At 37.4% G+C, this 15,928-nt stretch overlaps 1 long non-coding RNA gene across 1 annotated transcript; it reads left to right on the top strand.

The window, feature by feature from the left end:
* The first annotated feature begins 1,653 nt into the window (after positions 1 to 1,653).
* LOC122966337 lies at positions 1,654 to 15,928 on the top strand. The gene is made up of 3 exons (XR_006398370.1): positions 1,654 to 1,746; positions 6,342 to 6,343; positions 15,917 to 15,928. It is a non-coding gene; the product is annotated as an uncharacterized LOC122966337 (long non-coding RNA).

Below are 15,928 nucleotides of genomic sequence, written 5' to 3'. Positions count from 1 at the left end.
CCTTAGGAGAGATTTCGTAATAATGTGCCACTGTTGATAGTATTTAACTACAAAGACTACACCTTACCTTGAACTTACCTTTAGCTTTGGGCTTTAAAGCACGGTTTTTGTGCTTTAATGGCAAATGTATTTGAAAATAGTAGGTATAGATGGAGAGTCTTGGGTCTACTAGCTGCAAGCTTTTACTGTACAACCATTATTTACACAGAAAGGGGGTGGATTTCCAATTTGCATGTGTGAATATTACATTGCATGGCGTCACAAATTCAGTTTTTTTTAATAACATAGAAAGTGACAGCTAGACTGGGACCCAGTTCTTCAAGCTGACCACATCCTTAATATTCACTTGAAATACACTTCTGATTATTTATGTAAGGCATGAAATGATAAATATGCATAATTTGGCTGAGAAGCCCACTCTTACAAGGGGAAAAAGTATTTAGGGGGAAAAGTATCTATGTACTACCTGGTCATTACATTTCATGTCATACTGACCTGCCGCTGTAACCATGAAAACCTACTTTACAGCAGTCTTTGTATGAATGCTCTGCTCTCTCCCGATTTAATATCCCATGATTTGATTGAAAAAAAAACCCCAAGAAATTATTACTATAATTAACTACTGATATAATAAAACAATGGGGAAAATGCCTAGATTTCAATACAATATATTCAAAAAACAGCAAAGATAAAGGAACATCTTGTGTCACTTTTATGAAGTGGTTTAACTTTCTTGTTGATAAAAATATCAAATAACTAGGTAACATTTTTATGGTATATCACTTATTGAAGTGAAGATCAGACATGTGTGACCTGTCAAACCTGACGCTAACCAGCGTTAGCTTATAGATATATACACATATATATCTATAACTAATCTAGGTTTTTAACAGGACAACAGAGGACATTACAAAGGGTTTCAATGGCCTTATTTAGGTGACAATTAATAGTTATCACAATAACAACCAAGTGTTTGGATGTATTAAAGTCTTATGCTGTTAAGAGCAGCTTCATAATTATCAAACAGATGCTGCATTAATGGCCTGCAGGCATTAGCAGCTAATACTAACAAACTTACATCAATAAAAACTATTAGTACATTCTAATATTCTCCAACTGCACTGAGTAAAGTAAGGCACATAGTGTAATACACATGTAAACCAAGGTTTAATCCAACTACCAAAATTCAAAACACTAACTTGGAAGTTACTATCACCATCAAACTGATCAGTAAGTGTTTTAACACATAGAGTAACAGCAGGAAACCACTAACCTATAAAACACTGGTATGAAATATGCTAGATCCTATATACTGAATTTAAGTTTTTAATGGATGTATCTCAAACATAGTATATGGTAAAATGAAAAAATACCAATTTACCCTTTTAAAACAACTACAAAGCAGAGGGAGGATACCACCAAAGGTGCACAGTGCTTAATTTCAATGTGAAAAGTGCCCTGAGATAACTTCTGTTATGATTTGGTGCTATATAAATAAATTGAATTGAGTTGAATTGAACTAATTAGCTATTTCAGAATGTTTCAATCTGCGCCTGGCTATACATCAAAATACCCACAGAGACACACAATCATGAGACAGTTTTTTAAAAAAAATATAATAACCATAAATAAATAGTGAAAATGTTCAAAATACCCCATCACTCAGTCATTCATGATCTAAATTTTTCCCCCAAATTTCATATAAATCTCTTACCAGGTTTCACATATAAATAAATAAATAACAAAGTCTGTATGAATCTGAAAATGTAACCTCTTGGTAAACATGAGTTCAACTGAAGAATTAATCTGACTTGTAATAATGTCAAACTGCAAACTGAGAACCACAACATCCGTGCTGGGTTTCACACACTGTGTTAAATCATCAAGTGTGATGATTTAACACAGGACTGTGTTAAATCATCCTCGTGTTTGGTGATCTGCTGGCAGGATCTGGAAAGGCACTCCGGTGCAGTGGAGGACAGGGCAGTACTGCTGTCTCATAGTCTTTGGTGACATCTCTGAGAGACTCCATCAGGGCTGAATTCATATGCTGGGGGAGATAAAAAAAAAGTTTAAATCACATTCAGTGATATAATATTTAATACGTGCACTGACCCAAATAATAAATTAGATTAAATGTCTGAATGAAATTGCTAAGTGGTTGATGATGGCTGGCCTCCAAAGCTTCAGGTCCTTCACTCCTTCCTCTCTATGCCTGCATCCAAAGCCAAAGTTTCAGAACAAAAACAATATGTTAGACATAAAAAACAGCCAACCTAAACCAAACTTCAAACATCAGAATACAATTTTTAAACAGGCCACGCATTAAGAATTTTTTTTTCCCTTCTGGACACAACACTATTTAAAAAAGATGAAGGATATCAAAGGAAGTGAAAGTTTTTACATGATGTTGAGACATTAACAGATGCTGCTGAGCTGGCACACCTGGTATTTATTAGCTGTTTCCTGACACCTCTACCTGCTCCTGAGGATGGTTTCAAAGTAGCACAGAGCTTGAAACTGCAAATATGCATCTGTCCTTTTTGAGAATAACTCTTATTTTACATAACAGTGCAACATCATATATGCACTATTATGCTGGAGAATAGGCTGGGATGGGGAGAGTGACGTAAGATGATGCATTGTTGAAAAAAAAAGGTCCATGTCTGGTGTATTTCAGTGATCAGACTTACTGTGACACTTGAGTCATTGTTTAAGTTATTAGTAATACTTGTGCTTTTCCTACTTACAAGTCAGAATGTCAACAAGTACTCCATATTGGATGGCAAAATATGTCATTGGTCCACGCACAGAGCGACACATAGAAGCATTTTCTGATCTGACGCCTCTATTGTTAGTTGTTGACAACCTCATTTGTCTGTTCTTCGAAAACATTACAACTCACTTTTGGATAATAAATATGTTTCATGTTTGGTCAGGTTTAGACACAAAAATCACTTGGTTAAGTTTAGGGAAACATTGTGTTTTGGATTAAAATAAATACTTTAAGTTTAGGGGACCTTCATTGTCTTGGTTTTTATAATAACCGCAGATTAAGGTTAAGGGACACTAAGGAGCCATAGTTTCCAAAAAAAACAATGTTAACTTGTTGACTCATCCATCCACCCGGACCTCCTTCCTACGTGGACTCTGTCGCTCTATTATAATATTAACTCATGTCCTCCTTTCCCATCATAATTACTACAGCCCCTGGATGTCTTTGTCACTAGGATGTAAACATATATTGTTTTGTTGCACTTGCTGAAACAATGATTCTGTCATTTTTCTGTCTCAAAAATACCTGCTGTGAAAAAGCCAATTGCACTTTCACTATATCCTATCATACAGATGGGTACAACAACAATTTACCAATAAAAAACATTGTGAATTCCAGCTTTCCAGTTTTGCATCATCCAAAACTTTCTCAAACTGGAAAATGTTACAGGCAAAAATCAATTAAAGCAACACAGTAATCACTTGAGTGTGAAAGATTCACCCAGTAATGTTTTTTCAGTCTCTCTGGATCTTCTCTCTCTCCAGCCAGGGTTCTGCATCCTCATCCTCAGCTCATTCTTTACTAAATCAACAACATTTCACATTATGATGCATATGTTTTTTCCTAATTTCCCCTATACTGATCATGCCAATCTGATTCTGACACAGTCTACTTGGGTTTGTGTTGGTTTACTGTCTGCTGCAGTCACACAAAAACTGAAGATACCTTTTGCACTTATATTTTTACTAACTTTTAGCTATAAGAAAAACTTTTCAGTGGAAGTTTAAACTACTTACTTATCTGTACTTCAGGCCCCTGCCATTTGGGATTTTGTTTTATCAGGTCTTCGTGCACCTGTTCATTTTTGTTAGTATGTACCGTATCTGTTTACATGAGTGGGAGGAGGCAACTGAATTTGTCTTCTGCATGCAAATGTAGTTGTGGCAGCAGTTGGGTAGTCTCACTGTGGTCATCTACTTCTCCTCCCTCTCTTATATCTAGTGTTGTGATTTCAATGAGATTTTCATGTGGGGACACAGATGGAGTTTAAGATATATTTTCAGATCAAATCTCAGTTGCTTTCAAAAGACAATCAGCTATAACTTTTTTTTTTTCAAACTCACTTATTCTCTCTTGCACGCACACACACTGTGAGAGAGAGGGAGAGAGCAGAGAGTGTCCTCTTAGATCATCTAAACATCAATGGCTTGTCATATAGCAGTCCCTCCTGTCAGCCCACAGCGGATGGGGAGCCACAGAAGTCTTTCCAGCAGCAGTCGAAGACAATGATACCTAACCGTCCTCGCAGAGAGCAAGAACATCAAACACACACATATGCACATACGCACACTGAATACACACAAATACAGTGACTCATTGTGTCAAGTCACGGATTTTACTTCACACACACACACACAAACACGGCTAGGTTGCAGAAGAAGGTCTCCCTTTAAGTTCATACGTCAAGCTCCAAAATACACACCACGGTACCGAGTAAGGAAAATAGGACTAACACGTACTGAAGAGAAAGTAAGAGCTCAGAGAGGATATTGTTTTAGATGCAGCGACAGTGGCAGTGAGTTTCCAAAAAAGTTCTCCATCCTCACAAGTATTTGATAACCTGATTTTTAGAATATATATACATTCCTTATTTATATTCATGGTTAACTTTATCCAAAAGACTAAAGCAAAATCTCTCCATGAATACTAAACAAGAGAAGTTTTATATGTAAAGATTTGCCACAACACTAACAGGCCTGTATGGCAAACACAGTAGAAAAATCTCTATATTCCATGCCATGTTTTCTAATATCTCCCTGAAATATGAAAGAGACATTTTATGGATGTTTTGCATCAAGTGACTGACAGAGCATTTCCAGTGATTGGATAGGCATAAAATTCTTTTGCTAAATCATTACTGCAAGCAACGAGCCACTGCATTGAAAAAGCATCCGTGTACAGTCTGTGTATTGACAATAAGTCAAGGGTAGAAGAATGTGTATGTAAAAATCATTTTGTCTATTTTCAAGGCTTTTCTATAACCATTTGTCTTTCCTGTTAGTATTGTTGGCAAGATCAGTATTAGCACCAATACAGACAATATTAGACGGATAAAGTATTCACATTAAATATAGTTTGACACTTTGTAAGTGATACAGACATGGAATTTTATGACATTTGGCATTTATTCAGTCACAGCAAGCTGCAAATTCTTTTAGTGCCATAGCAATCCTTGGCTTTATGTAACCTTACATAAAAATGTTAAACACAGCAAGATACACACATTTTAAATTCTGGAACAAGAGCATGTATTGAATTGGTAGCTCGAATTGGCAGAAAGTTTGAATTCATGTATCAGGAGGGAAAAGTTGGATTGAAGCACCTCTAATTATCTCCCTTATTCTCTTTTATTTTTAGATAAAAAACACTTTTAATGGAACATTCCTGAAACAAAGATAATTGCTTTGAGATCAAGTTATCTTCCCCATAATAATCTCAAGCCACTGGCAATAAATGTTCTTGTTTAAACAACAACAAATGTCTGTGTGCGTGATTGTCTGTCTGGCAGCATGGGGGCTCAGTCGTTAGCATTGCTGCCTCACAGTAAGAAGGTCATGTATTCCTTCCAGCAGCCTCACTGTATGTGTCACTCAGCCTCAGTCACCCAGCAGACAGAGTAGTCACATAATTGGGTTCGAACAGGTGTGACTTATAAACAGACAAAAAAAAAACACAGCTCTGTGGTTTGTTCTGTGATGAAAAATGTGGTGAATGAAGAAGCAGTGACAGGCGGACTGTGTGAACGCTTTGAGCTGCATGTACAACTGTGGGTAAAATTAGGAATTAGAGCAGGGTAGAGCGGAGAATGTCTGCATTCAGTGTGGGTCAGCGCTCAGTGCGCAGCCTCCCTCCTCGTTTCCCTCTGAGACTGCTATAAAAGAATATCTGATGTTGATGCAGAAAGTAAGGAAGAGGCTGAGAGGACAAAAAGAATGCTATATGACTGTGGCCTTCAGAGCCAGTGGGTGATATTTTATGCCAGGCGTGTAGCCAGTAATGGGTCTGGGCGACACTGGCCCACCCACATTACTCACTGGCCCACCCAGCCAAGTTTGATCAAAATGCATTTTGTAACACATATAAAATATATATATGAGGAAATAAATATAAACTTTATTTATTGATGACATGACGTGTGTGGCTGCCAAAATATAGGCCCACTTGTGTTATTGCAATATATATATATATTTTATTTATTTTTATTTTTTTTCTTTCGTGTGTGAGCCGGTCTGGCAAATATAGATCCTGCACGTAAACATAGTGGAGTAGGGAAATGAAGCGTGAGACGTGGTTGACACATGCTGGTTAGAAGTGTCTCCGGCAGCTCGACTACTAAAAACTGTAGTTATCAACTTGACAGGACAGAGGAAACTCTTCAGAGAAAACAGAATTAAACTTTTATCTTCTGAAATAAATTTTTTAGACAGCTCTGATGGAGCTTAGGATTTATCAGGAAGGCTGCTTTACTCTGAACAATTTCAAACCAAACCATTAGATCCTGACTGATCCTGTTGACGTGTCAGGAGATTTAAATAAAATCAAGGTGCTACTCATCAAAGTGGTATGGACAGTTTTCTTGATAAAACAGAGTGTAAGGGTTCAGTTCTCTGTAAAATGTACAAATTTGTTTTTTCATGAGCTGACCAGTACTGAAGCAATAATGGCTGTAGGCTATAATGAATGCACAAGGGATATGTTACATATGCGATTTCTGGTTTTGTCAACAGCTTACATTTAGTTTCCACTTTCTGCAATAAAATAGTTAATTAACAGTGCCGTGTGCTGTAGAGCCGATGCACAGCTGCTCTTATCGATGCATATATACTGTATTTTAGGCTGGATAGGCTAAAGACGGCTTTTTGTCCATACTGTTGTGTACAGCCTTTATAGACTGATGCTCTGTTGGTTGAGCATGTCGGATAGGCAGTGTTTTGCTGTATTGCCTTTGTGATGCAGAATGTTGCAAAGTAACCTGGTCGCTCATTTTTTTTGTCTCTTTTTTCTTCTTCTAACTTTTCATTTCATGTCCATTTTTCTGGGAAAAGATGGCCCACCCACTTTTGTATTGGCCCATCCAAAATACAATTTCTGCCTACGTCACTGCTTTATGCCAACAATCTGCACACATTCTATTCAAAATACATACGTAGATGTGCCAACACATTTGCAAACCAGGCAAGGGTAAGAGAGAGAGAGACAGAAAGAGACAGAGAGAGAGAGTGAGCAAGAAACTTATAGTAACCAAAATGAAAGCCCGGATGTGATTAGGCAAAATTTGTTGCAGAGTTTGTTCTGCAGACAAGAAGATGTTTAATTCTGAATAATTCAAACTCTGAATAAATGATTCCTTGCTTTAGGTTTTATGGGTTTTGGTCGCTGACATGGGCACAACGAGGAATGCAAGAAAATTGCAAGATTGTCCTGCTAAACGAAAAGGTGCTTAGTAGCTCAAACGTACTGTGAGACAAAATACAGGGGACAAAAGAAACACACAAGGGACAGAGACTGAAAATATAACAGAAAACAGTTAAAAGCAAATAATTGCTTGAAAACAAGTGTTTAAAGTTGGTCTGCGACTGAATTATTTTAGTCTCAATTAATCGTTTTGTTTATAAAATATCAAAAAATTGTGAATATTGCTCATTGCAATTTTTAAAAGCCAAAGGTGAAATTGTTTATATTTGCCTGACAAACATTTCAAAACGTATTCAGTTTACTATCAGAAAAGACAAAGAAAAGCAGCAAATCCTCACAACTGAGAAGTTGAAACTGAGGAATATTTGGCATTTTTGCTTGAAAAATGACTTAAACAATAAACAATTATCAAAACATTTGCCTTTTTTTCTCAACTAACCATTTCAGCTCTAATTTAACTGCCATCATTATTTTTTCAGAATGTCTGATGCTCATCCACCAGCCATACTCTGCTCTGACTAAGGTATAGCCAGAACAGCTCTTCCCAAGGATCTCAAGCTGTCTTCTGGCTCATGTGGGATTAAAATATCATTAATGTCTGTAGGCGCAAAACCTAGATGAGCTTTAAATTTCATCAGCTAAATGCTGAAATCAATTTCCAAAGAGACAGGTAACCAGTGAAGTGAAACCAGGATGTGTGTAATTATAGGGTCTCCCTGTTTGGAGTTAAGATGCTGGTGAGTGCTCTCAGTAGGTAAGGAAAGAGAAAGGCATGGATTACCTTCTCCATGTTGACAAAATTTCACTTTGATTTTCGATGTATTTGTCAGTTCTCAGAAACAGAACTTGCTTATCAAAGGTGAGGCTGCTATGAGGATCAGGCATGGTTCAGAAATTCTGATCAAAAATGTTGTCGTAACTCAAAAATACAACTACTGAGTCTAAATAAGTTTGATTAATGTTTTTGAAAGGAACTGCAGCTTTGAAATAAGACTGTAGTTAAGCCGCCTGAAAAATGTTACAAATTCAGCGTGCCTGAGACATTGTGATCTGCTGCTCTTTGTCATTGGTATTCTTGTATTGTGTTTGTAAATGTGGCATGTTTAAATGGATGGACACTTGGTCCGAAGTGCATTAAAGATTTCCAGCACAAAGACTTATATTCACTTATTCAACATTGTGAATGCTGTGATGGACGAATGTGAGAAAGCAAATTCAATTTTAGTGAATGAATTTCAAGGCTCTGAAGGTCCTTAAAAATCTTTTAAAGTTTTTGGAATTGAGAAAATATAAGGCCTCAAAATTCCTTCAAACTGATTTCCTAGTGAATGTGGAGATACTGAGATTTGGTTTTCCTGTGAAAGTGAAACAAAGACACAGAATGACGCTTAATTATCTAATTTTAGCTATCAATGACCTCTTGATATTTTTATTATCATTCAAAACACAAATCTACCTTATGCCACCACACGTCCACCACCACTACAATGTTCCTTCATATCGGATGTTTTCAAGTAGCCTTTAAGCACAGGTCACTATCTATGCCCAGCTTATGGCGTATATCTGCTCAAACAAATTAACAAGTGCAGGCACATCTGTGCCGCAGTATTATCATCTGATGTCTGGGATACATTCCGCTCCATTTATCTCACATGGCACAGCTGTCTTAAATCCGGGTGTTGCCAAATCCTCTCCCAGCCAGAGAAAGACTGTGAAAAGGGACAAGTGAAAGTGAGGGGTGGAGGGGGGGGGCACACAACAGGAAGGGGAGAGGTTGAGTCAGTGTGGAGGACACCAGTGGCATGACACCTTCAGAGAACAGAGAACAGAAGTGGCTGCGACAACTTTCAGAGGAGCATCTCACACTAATGATGGCCGCTTAGTGTGATGTAGGCAATTTGGGAACTCCTGTGGAGGAGAAGTGGAAGTATTCTCTTTTGTAGCAGTAAGAAGTTTGGAACTAAATGATTCGCTGTATATTCCATTGTATTCAAGTGGTTACCACTGCTAACAGATTTTGATGTCTTCTCTGCTTGAGAAAACAATAGCTGCCATGCTTCACAGCTAAGTTTGTCACCACAAAACCTGAGCTGTCGACCATCAAGTGACAGCTCCTGGGTTTTTTGAACTGTAGTGGCTACTGGGTGACTTAGAGGGGTGGCAAGACAGAGAGGAGCTTTATATATCAGCAGAAACATGTAATTAGACTATACTGCAACAATAACATCAATTCATTAATTCACTTTGATATTTGAGTACAAAAATGTGAAAATCAAAACATCCTTTTATTATATTTTAAATGTTCCTTAAAGACTGGATGACATGTCAACGCTTGCCGCATGAAATCACATTTTTTAAATGTTTTAATGAGGCTAATCTAGAGTTTTTCTGTTAGTCACTGATAACACACAGTTCCTCTCAACATATTATCAGTGAATATGGTAATTAGTCAAATTCAAATGAACCCTCTAAATTTATAAAACTAAGTTCTCAACTCATTTCTCAACAAGATATAAGTCTACTTAATCTCATTAAGCTTTTCTTCAGAAAATATTGCAATAAAATAAAATTGCTGAGTGCCCACACACCATAAATGTCCATGGTCTATTTCTGAATAGCAAGAAAAAGGAATCACTCAGTTTTGCCACAATATAAATATATGACAGGTCTGCTATAATAGTGAATAACATATATACAGAAACACACAAACTCCAGCATCTCTGGTGTCCACCTTTTCTCAACATGTCTCTCGGAGTTGGATATTTTGTGAAATATGGATCAAACACAGAGAACCACAACATCAACCATCTAAGTTGCCAAGAACACAGAGAGCTCTGGGGCCAACACAGTGGAGACAATAATCCAATGAAATTCATGTACACAAACATTATGCACATTCATTTAAACATTATGTTTGCGTGCATGAATGTTTAATCAGATTGCTGTATTGTGTATTGGCGAAGTTTCACCCATAATCATACAGGTATGTTTCAATACAGGATATAATCAGTAAAATTAAATCAGCTGCAGGGGAGCATCAAAGCAGACAGCAACTTGCTCTATGCACACCAGTGAATCAACATGCATCTATTGGTGAGTCTCTTTGATAAATCACAACCACATGCTGCATTTTCCATCCAAATCCATCAGTCTGTCACCTCTTTTAAGCCTGCATCAAGAGTCAGAGTTTGAGTTACTGGCACTTGCAAATCACACACTATAACTACACACAGACCACTGATTAACAAATAATTTAACAGAGAGGCTGACAAACTGTTGCACTTATTGCTCATTAGACCAGCAAACTGCGACAAAGAGAGCTCTCTTTCCTCAAACCAAGTGTTTGCCCCCCACAAAAAGAAAAAATATTTGTTTTGCATTTGTGCTTACATTTGCACCTCTTTTGGTGCATAATTTCATTGTGATTTAGCAGCCTACTGTCAACCATCAAATCCCACACATAACCGTGAGATTAAAGGTGACCTATGAGGTTGAGGGTTAAACCCGCCACTGGGGATAAACAGATAAACAAGCTGAGTAATGTTACCGCTAGTGAGGAGGACATCATTGCGAATTTATTATCCATACCCTTTTCAAGGTTAACTTTTAATGAAAAGTTGTTGTTAATTGGCAAAGGAAGACCTTCACCAGAGCTAATTTGGTGCAGAAAACCAAGGCTTTTCAACTCCAGAACTTTGTTTTCAAGTAATGTAATGCGACCATTAAAGTGTAAATTATTTAAAATCTAATAGGCCGCTGTGCCAACTGACTGTATTCTGGCTGCCACTGCCAAACAGTCATTATGCAGAATTACTGGTCAATCTGTAAATATACCAACTCAGCTGTGATTATGCACATGTTGCTAATGGTTGCTTGGCTGGGTGCACGCTGTCATGATGTGTAGGCTTACATGAGATTTTGTTGGTTTTGTGTGGTACGAGGGAGTGGCTGTCACGTGTTTTGCATCCTAGCCTGTTGTCATCATATTCTGCTGAAGTGCACACACAGCTTGTGTGATGATGCAATTATTTGTAAGGAGGATTTTGTATTTTGCTTAAGAAATTAGCTGTTTTTTGTTGCAGTGATAACGCTCACTGTCTCTGTGCTGTTTGCTCATTGAATTTCTCAGGCTGGACTAGCATCTTAATTTTTGTTTCAGAGCTGGAATAGTCATAGGTAACTCTTGCAGTACCAGGAGAGGACACAGTTAGCTAGGCTGATAGTTTGCTTTTTTTTACTCACAAGGCCGGCATTCAAACCCCTAAAATGAAGACTTTTGAAAACCCTGCTGACCCTGTTTTAGTTTGAAAACTTCGGGATTGTGTTTTAATCTGGACGGGCAAAAATGGAGACTTTTGAAAACGATGATCCAGGCCTTGTTCTACTAGGGTGCAAAAGCATTCATTGCCCCCTCAATTTAATATTTTGCACCCTCAGTTGAAATTTGAATAATAAATGGCAAGCACAGCATGGTAGGTCTGGTGCACGGACTGTGTGGGCCTCTCTATGCGCACATACTATTTTGGTACGTGTGTGCAGCAGCGCAACATGCAAAAGGGCTGAGTGAAGATGAATATAAATCAGTGGATGTGGTGATTAATAAATACTCTCTCAGCCAGTCACATCACTGGTCTCATGGCTCTGAAACAGTTGTGCCAGTAACAGTTAAATGCGATAATGACAGCTCAACAAAAGGAAAGCTTTTCTTCAGGAAATGTCTGGACAGTTCAGAGTGTCACAACATGCACACGCATCACCACAAATCTGCACCCAAAGACAGATGGATTAGTGTTTTCCATCAGTTACTTACTATAACAACATAATAAACGATAAAAAAATAAAGAATTTTGATTGATTTGGTAAAGCCTTTTATATGATTATATCTGACCAACACTATTTCAGCAATAATTCTAATGTATCTCACCTCTTACATAGTCACATAGTTAAGTAATTAATGTTACACAATAGTGTTTGCACTGCAATGTGTTTCAAGGATGAAACATGAGATGCTACTTTTTCTAAAAAGAAAGTTGGAAAAGAGGCTGATGAGCCCTACTATCCTGAAGTCTCCTTCATAAAAAAGCAGAATATTGAGTTGACCAGTCTGGTGTAGGGGTGTGTGTGGTTATAGTGTCAGCCTGGTGTCATCAGGTGATTTAATGGAGGTAAACAACACTTTTCAGAGCCTGTGAATTTATCAACATACCAGTCCTGCTGCCTTCAGATGCTGCAGGGACTTAATGAACTGAAGGAGAAGCTTTTCATACAGTATAAACAGCAGTGGACAGCAGATACTGTAAGAATTACCCACATTAATTTTAGATCAGTGCAGACTGATTTACTGACTTTCAGTGTTTACACTGGTATGCACATTCCCAGTGTACATGAATGGTCATGTGATATGTGTTTTCAGGCACCCTGTAAAAGTATATGTTTCCAATCATGTTTAAAGTCCGGCCCACCTGTGAATACTGAATTCACAGTTACGGGGCTGGTTAGTCTTCCCTTTTATGTCCCTTGACCAAGTTTGTTTTCAAGCGTGGAATGAGCTCAATGCTGCCCCCTTTGGCAATAAGAGGAAAAAACACCTACTATGGCTGCGGTTCTAGGGACTAGACGATACAACATTCTAGGGGCACTGAAATGATGTGACTGTCATACAAGATGATAAAGATTCATCTTGGTATTAGTTCGTCCTTAAGACCAGTCATAACAACTTGGAAAACAAATTTTCACAAGGGTGCACAGGGAGTTGATTAGCATCAGAGTGGCAGTTGTGAAACTTACTCAACAGCTTTTTGTGCTACAAATTGTCCTCAAAATCTGTTCCTTTTGCATTTTTTAAAATAAAATATCAGTTCTGTTTTCAGCCTGTCTGAAATCTGTTACCTGTGCTGTGTCTGTCTGTCTAGACATTGATTTCACCTCACCTTAACCCCATATAACTAGTGTTATGTTGTATTATATTACTACCGTGTGTGCACAGCAGAGCCACTTTGTGAATAGGGTTATAGCACAGGGATTTGAAGTGCATAATTGACCGCTTGCTAACCCTCCTCCCTATTAGTAACTGTTGCTATGTCTATCAAGCTTTTCCACTCTCACACACAAATACAGAGTTTATATTGATAATCTTGGAACATTTACCATGACAATTATTTAATTTTTGAAATAATGGGTCTTTGAAAGGTAGACAAAAGCAAGAAGATCTGAATAAATATTTGCATAGATGATTGCAAAACAGAAATTATTTGGAGTGCAGAGCTATGAGTCCCATAGTTAAATATGTGAGCAATTGCACATGTTGTGTTGCGTATCTAAAAATAAATTTAAATTGTTTGACATGCAGGCCTGTAAGCCTCACAGCTATCTGGCCATTACGGTCCAGCTGAGTGTGCGCATTTAGGCCAAAATCTAGCTGGCTGGGTCCTGGCTGGGTTATGTTTTATTTGCTTATTATTCGCTGACATGATTACTCATTGTAGAGCGAGAATTGGTCTGGTAAATGGTTGAAGCCGTTGCAGTTTCCTTGATGTGATTACGTATGGTATGGATAGGACTTCTCACAACCAAGTATGAGGGTATTTTTATGTTATATCTTTAGATAAGTCTACTACTGACGGGTAGACTTCAGTAGTAGACTCACTACCCGCCAGCATTCTGTATTTCCATTTCAGCAAGGTGGCAACCCTACTCTCTGGCATTGCCCATGCAACCATTCAACAAACATACGTATACACTTTCTGGCACAAGAGAGCTTGAATATTACACTGAGCCAATCTCCACCAGTGCAAAATCTGTTTGCTCGGGTTATGTAACAGCCCATCTTCCTGAATTTCATAGTTAAGCCTCTACAGGTGCTGTTTACATCAATCTCAGAAAATCACTTGGCTGTTGGAACACTTAACTTATCCCAAAGCAATGAAAACACTAGAAATAGCAAATCTGGCAAAAATGTATGGACTTAGTTTTTCATTCTGCTCTGATTTGACCCTTGGCAGCTTGGCTGAGGTGTGAGATAGATGTAATAGTGTATAATGTGTGTAAAATATTTCCATTGAACATAATCTGCTGTTATTTGGTCACCTTAAAATCTACTTGCTGAAAATACTGTAGTTCAGTATACAGCTGCCTATATATCTGTTCTATCATGTGCAGGTGATACTGATTCCCTTATAACATTTTTGTAAAAATAAAACCAAGTCTCACTTAAAATAATTTTTTAAGGGTGAACACATGGACAACCTGCCCACATTTCTTTGTGCATTTTCAGGTGTGGTTAAGCATTAGTTGACACATAAAAAAGGACATGAACTCATTCAGTGTAGCTGAATGAGCTACATTAACACATGAGCTTCATAAATCACTGCACACACAATAAAATAAAAATACAATTTTATTGCTGCCACTATTGCAGTACTCAAAAATCCACTTTATATTGTATGATTCATATGACCCATTTATGTACTGTGCAACAGCACTTAGGTTTTATCATCACACAGGTCATGCGTGTAACTGAAGTGCTGCAGCACTATGTTTTAATACGTTGCTTCATCAGTGTAATTCAGCTCATAAAAATAATATGCTATCTTACTTAACTAATATAGCATGAAAATGTGTTACCATACATATGGACATTCATATTTTCTGAAACCACTGTCTTAAAGGATTTGCTGAAAGTAATTATTTTTCAGTAAACACAGAGAACAACAATGAGGTCATGCTCACCATGATGTTCGGGACGAACCCAGGAATACAAAAAGAAGCTAAAATTCTTTCAAAAACATTATGATTTCTTTTGGTCTAACAGTCTGTCTGTGTAGTCTGACATCTGACCTAAAGGCATGAGGGATGTCTGGAAAAAACACTGAACAGAACTAAAAACTCAGCCTTTCCCAGCCACAAAGGGAAAATGGACAGTTGGAATTAACAACTTTGTTTTTCATTTCAGATACAAACAGACTGCCCCAACCTGGATGAATCACCCTCCACTCACACTATCTCTAAAGTCATACATTTTGGAAGAAGTCTACATTCCTTTCTGAGTGTGTACCTCTCCTCCTCTCATCTTTTTATTCACAATGAGTACCTAGAATAGACAAAATGCTACTAAAATGTGTAAAATTAAATATTTTGACTTGTCTAACCAATGTTTACCTTTATTATGTTTCAGAACAATTTAATTATTTTGATATGGGAAATTCAAACTGTGTTTCAAAATCTGTTAATTTACAAGGTAGCACATGAGTATATTTGATATTAACCAGTGTAAGTTTATTATTTAGCTATGGGTTCAGTGCTAAGATCATGTAGACCTTTTTTAATAGTTTTTACAGATTAGAAAATGAAGGTATTGATTTTATTCTGTATTTATTTGGTTAATCAATATTGCAGTTTCTAAGTGTTTTCCCACTGGTTTTCATGAGATGTCAGCACTGATGACAGAAATGAGTCAGT

This window comes from Thunnus albacares, chromosome 17, assembly GCF_914725855.1.
Source record: "Thunnus albacares chromosome 17, fThuAlb1.1, whole genome shotgun sequence".
Classification (NCBI taxonomy): domain Eukaryota; kingdom Metazoa; phylum Chordata; class Actinopteri; order Scombriformes; family Scombridae; genus Thunnus; species Thunnus albacares.
This window is presented reverse-complemented; position numbering and strand designations above follow the sequence as displayed.